Source organism: Apis dorsata, unplaced genomic scaffold, assembly GCF_000469605.1.
Source record: "Apis dorsata unplaced genomic scaffold, Apis dorsata 1.3 scaffold_61, whole genome shotgun sequence".
NCBI lineage: Eukaryota > Metazoa > Arthropoda > Insecta > Hymenoptera > Apidae > Apis > Apis dorsata.
In genome coordinates this window covers 818973-824698 of record NW_006263361.1, presented here as the reverse complement: position 1 = coordinate 824698, position 5726 = coordinate 818973, and the positions used below count along the sequence as shown (strand labels likewise).

Here is a 5726-nt window from a genome sequence, read left to right as displayed (position 1 = left end):
TCGTGGGAGATCTCTAGCCTCTTCGATTCTGGAAAATTTATTAATTTTTCTTTTTCTTTTACGTCGTAAAATTTTGACAGAATTTCGTAGGATCGAACGATTCCTCGTTACGAATCGTTATTGATATTGATTACTTTCCTTCTTATGGAATTGTAAGATTAAAAATTCTTCGAATGATTGGATCGATCGATCTTATTATCCTCTGCGAGGAATATTAGAAAGAGACAAGGTTGCAAGACAATCTTCATTTATAAACCATAAACCCCATTCCCGGTGAGGGATTTAAATGATAGGGGGTGGCCATTAAAAGGATTGAGGCACGCAACAGCACCATAACGCGATGAAATTTCTCATCGGTAATACAATAGATCGCACGCGTTACGGCGATGCGCGCAACGCTCGATAAACGAGTAAATGGTTTCTTGGTTCCATTTAAGCGAATTGTCGGCCTGCGCCACTTCATCTTCTTTTCGTTCTTCCCTGGCGCGAGAAAAGATCGCGAATAATCGATTTTATCGCAGCGAACAATGAGAACGGGCCGTGAAAAATCGTCGCGTCGCCTCGTTTCCTGACCGGCCACTTCCTCTCCTCTGGCCCTCTCCTCTTAATTATGATTCCACGTGCACGAAAACGGCGAGGAGAATACGCGAGATTGCGAGGCGATTAGAAACACCTTATTGCGAAATTATTCGCTCGCTTCCGGCCTTCCCCTTTCGTCGAAACGCACGCGTGCTTGTTAACCAAACAAAAACGAAACTCCTTCCCGTGGGGTCGAAGCACTCCTCCTCTTCCAAGAGGAGACCAATTTTCTCGACCAGAAACTGACGCCTGTTTCCGCGAAGAAAGAAAGAGAGAGACGCATCTCGCATCTCCATGATCGAAACGCGAGGTTAAGGAACTTGGAGGATGCATTTTTGCTCGAGCGCCTTTGTAAACGCGATCGTTGTGCTTGAGAAACCCAATAATATTCGATATTCGTTATTTATACCCAAAAAATTTTCAAACGAGTTAATGAAATAACAGAAAGTGAGGGGATCAATTCTTAATTAAGAATCCAAACTTCGTATCCACTTTCGATAACATTTATCAAGACCTGATTGCACGAAGAACGATACAAATACGGATTGCGACACGTGAAGCTCGAAAGGCACGTGAATTTCGTGGACGATCGCGTGACCGGGTGGTGGGCCGGGTAGCGCTGAAGAGAAGCGCGCGGTAACGAGATTATGCGATGCGCGTAACCGCGGTAAGAGTTGGTTGCGTTCCAGTTTCTGTGCACGAGGCTCTTCGTAGCTTCGTTTCCTCGGAGCGAGGCGGTGAGTCATCCGGGTTCGTTTCCTGCTGTTGGTACGTCCGTCACAGTGCGTTCGAGTTAACTCGGCGGGTTGATCGGTCGGGGGAGGGTCGGCCCGGGTCCCTTGGGTTAGGACCCGCGGTCTATCTGGGGCCTTAAAAAACCTCCTCGATCGAACGGTTGCTAGGCACGAACCTGTTCTTTCGAAAAATCACGTGATTCATCTCGCTTCTGACTAACCTGCCTGATATTTCGCTGAATCCCTTCGATGCCTTTCGCCTTGATGAGTCAATGGTCGCGAAAGGCGTGGACTCTCTTCTGTGTACATACAAACAATGTGGGACTACCTGCAACTCGCGACCGATATACCCGTAGTATTATTTGAATGATACGTTGTCACCTGTGTTTGTGATTCGAGATATCGGATGGGAAAGATAAACGAGGGATTAAAAGAGGGAATAAGCGTAATCTTCTTGCGTTACGTAAGAATATCGTGATTGTCTTTTTCACGTGTCGGTTTATCGTTGGAAAAAATGGCCGAGATAAACGAGGAAACTTCAATAAAGATTTCGATAATTCTTCTCGAGTCGAATCGTTAAATCATTCCCGTCAAACATTTTGAGGGATTATTAAATGAGCGTAATCCTCGAAGTCGTGTGTTACGTAAGAACGCCTATATATCCGATGATTGTGTTTTCACGTATCCGTTTATCGTGTTACCGTCGAAATGGCCAAGATAAACGAGGAAATTTAATAATTCTCGAATCAACAAGTGTCGTTAGTCACCAATGATCCAACAAACCTTCTCCAACAGTGTCAACATACACGACAGCACATCTTCGATGAAGAGCAAACACTCTCCTCGCCTATCGTCGCAGTAATCGTCGTCGTTGTAATTCATCCTGTGAAAAAGAAAAAGAGGAAGAAGGAGAAGGAGAAGAAGGAAAAAAAAGATAACAATGTCGTTTCAAAGTTCGTGTCGGCCAGGTAAAATTGCGTCGCAGAAATCGCACACGAGCGGGAGGAAGGGAGGAATGTCTCGGCTAATTACGCGACGAAAATTCCTCAACGATGCCATCACCCTCCGCCCGATCGCGAATTTTTATTCGTTAGATAGCAGGCGGCGCGCGCCGCTACTGATCGAGGGATTCTGTTTGGTTTCTTGGTGAAGATCGCACGAGTCATCGGCCTGGTATCTGCCAATGGTGGTGGAGGCGGTGAGCAGGTTAAACCAGGATTGGCCAAGCAAAATATAGCGAGACTCGGAGCACTGTGCTCCGATTGGTGGAAAACAAGCGGAGCCACGTGTCCCGGACCCCTCCGTCACGGGCCGATAAATCTCGGGTCGAGATTTTCAGTTAGCCACCAACGCGTCCGACAATTTGAAAATTATTCGCGTTCAGAGTGCTTTCCTTAAATCATCGCGCACTTGAAGAGATTAATTCGAGGATCCCGAGTCTGTTGACGATCTCAACTGCAATAAACGTGCAATAACCGTTATTCGGCGTTAATCTTTCTCTTTAACGGTGAGTAAACAAATAACCGCTTCTCTCCTCTAATCGATAAAATTCCTTTTCCCTTGTATATAACGCGTATAAGGCGAGACGATCATCAACATTCCAACCAATTAATCTCGGAATCGATGAAATTCCGATAATTCTTCCCCCCCCCAAAAATTAATACGTAATGGGAAATATTTTTTTTCGCGACCGAGCACATCGCGTATTTCTTCGACATTGAAAAAAAGAGAGGAAAAAAAAATAGTGCGAAACAACAAACACGTGTAGCCTAGTCATCAAGCGGTTGGACGATAGCCACGAGCCAAGGTCAGAACGAGCGAAATTCCGTGGAATACGCCAAATAAAACGTCACGTCGTGGATCGTCTACGCCGAAGCCTACTACACCAAGTCTACTTTCGTTTTCTAGACAAGGTCGGGGCGAAGGCGAATTACCCGTTACACGATAAATCGCGATCATCGATGAAAGATTGAGCGCGCATGCAACGTACAGGCGTTTTATCCGAAACGGTGAGGAGGGTGGCAAGCTCCCCGGTGCTTTCGAGGTTATCGTTAAGAGGGCAGCGTGTGATTAATCAGGCTGATGATACTATTTTTTTCTGCCTAAACGAACTATATTCCTGTCTATCGAACCTTGATGATACCTCACGTCGACCGGTTATCTACGATTTCCGCGCGTCTACCTGCATATTACGCCCTCGCAAACGGGAATGCATGTCCGTGCACCTGCGAGCGCACCAGGCTTTAGTCATTGGACGAGCATTCGCTCGCTATCATCCGAACCCTCTCCGCCTCCGCCTTTTTGTCTCCGCTTCCTCGTTTCACTTTTTCTCCTTTGTCGTTCGTTTTCTTCCTTTCTTTTCTTTTTTTTTTCTGTATTTGAGCGAACATGGAGGAGTCAAGGATTAGATTTAGGGGAAGTTGAAAAGCTCGTTTGATATCTATTTGTAACCTTGAATCGATTTTCTTCTCTCTCTTTCTCTCTCTTCGTGAAATTTGTTTCTCGATGCCAGATCGATCGAAGGTCATTGTAAAATTAGGATTCCAAATGTTCGAAATCTACGCATAACGTTGATTCAACGAACTTTACTTACTTCTTTTTTGTTTTACGCGGAAAGTAAAAGTGGAAAAGGTATTTTTTTTTAATGGTTGAACGACGAACGTGGACTCTTCGATCACGATCGAAGGTCGCTGCGAAATATTCGGAAGTTCTTTCGATGTTTTACTCGTGACCTTGAATCGACGCTGCGGTTTACAGTAGCCTAATACTCCGATCACGATGACCGTTCCGCGTCCAGAATTTTTAGAAACGATTCTAAAAAAAGTTTCTCGGAAGATAGTTGGTTCGAGTTAAAAGCGATATGCAAAGTAATTCTTTAGATATCGCGATTATTCAAGATTCTGATAATTGTTTATTCGATAAAAATCGTAATCGTTTCTTGGTTAAAATTAATCGATTCCATGAAAAGTATTATCGAAATGATACTTATACATAAGGATCTATTTATTTGCTTTTACAATTTTTGCGCATTCTTGTTTACTTTCCGCTCCTCACGAGTGGAAAGGAAATCAAATAAAAGTATTGTGATTACACCTCTTAGCAATATCAGTGTTAATCGATCTACAGTGTTATCTCAGTCTAACAAAAACGAGTATCGATATCGTGGCACGCGATCCATGACACCACTGACCCACCGCAATTTTTAACAAATAATGTTTACGACCATCTCTCGATTGGTTCTGCGGCAAAAATCGGCGAGCGTGCGATCAAAATAGATTTTTTTTCGTGGAATCAACTCGGTTATCTGATAGCTACAATTCTATGTTTTCTTCCAATTCGACGACACGAATCAGCGTTTGCGGCTGTCTCGAAAGTTTGCGGTCGCCTCGTTATCGCATCTACAAACACCCTCGCGAAATTTTATGCTTCCGCTCTTCGATTTTATGTAATTTCAATTGTAAAGGAGAGAATAGTCGTGTCCTTCGCAGTTATGATCGATATAATTGCTAAATTGGAAGGGAAACGATACACTTCCAAGCGTTTGTAATCCGATTACGCAATCGTCTGTATTTAGCTTAATTTTACAATTTGTTTGGCCCTGACGAGTTGAAGGTATTTGAAATATACCTGGAATGGATTATAATTAAGAAAAGTGTAATAAAGAAAAAAAAAGATTTTGAAATTTGATTTGAAATTATTCGTTTAGAATTGCATACGAGCAACGCGTTAAAAATAAATTCAGATAGATTATAATCATGAAATAGTAGATAATATCCATGAGATAGATAATGGTATAGATAAATTTGATAAGGATATAATCATAAGATTGGTATCTTAGGAGAGGTTTAATCATCCAGATCGATTTGATAGAAAGATTTGATTTTATGCAAAATTAGTTCAAAATTTGCATTAATTTGCAAAAAAAAAGATAATAATTCAAAGATAATAAGTGAAAGTAAACAAACAATACTAACATCGTATAACACCTATCACGATCAAAATTATCGAAATCAAGCGCGTTGGATCGTTCGAGCACGTCGAAGAAAATCGTTCTGAAACCTAAAAAAGAAAAAGAAACAATTTCCTCCGACATTGAAGTGTTCACTTATCGAGAAATCTCGTCGTGTTACGTGTGCCCGTGTGCACGTGTCTCTGTGCTTTCGTGACTGACTTCGGTTACACTTCTCGGAACGCGGAGTTCTTTCACTTCGATTTGTACGCGTTTAAAGAGTGGACGCTTTCAGAATTACTAAATTGCCGATATTAGCCTCGCACCTGCGCGATCTATAAATCCTTCCACCGTGTCCCGTTCGATCCGCTTTAACCGAAGATTAGAGATGTTTGCCGCATTATTGCTCGTCTCCTATCGCGATTATCGTATCCCATCCTCGATAAGAGTGAAAGCGTGTGTTC

General features: G+C 42.8%; 1 protein-coding gene across 1 annotated transcript in view; it reads left to right on the top strand.

The window, feature by feature from the left end:
* The first annotated feature begins 2239 nt into the window (after positions 1–2239).
* Positions 2240–5726, top strand: part of LOC102672523 — a 29287-nt gene continuing 25800 nt past the window's right edge. The window contains exon 1 of the mRNA XM_006609874.2: positions 2240–2820. The gene's annotated coding sequence lies outside the window, so the exon portion shown is untranslated. The remainder of the gene's footprint in view (positions 2821–5726) is intronic.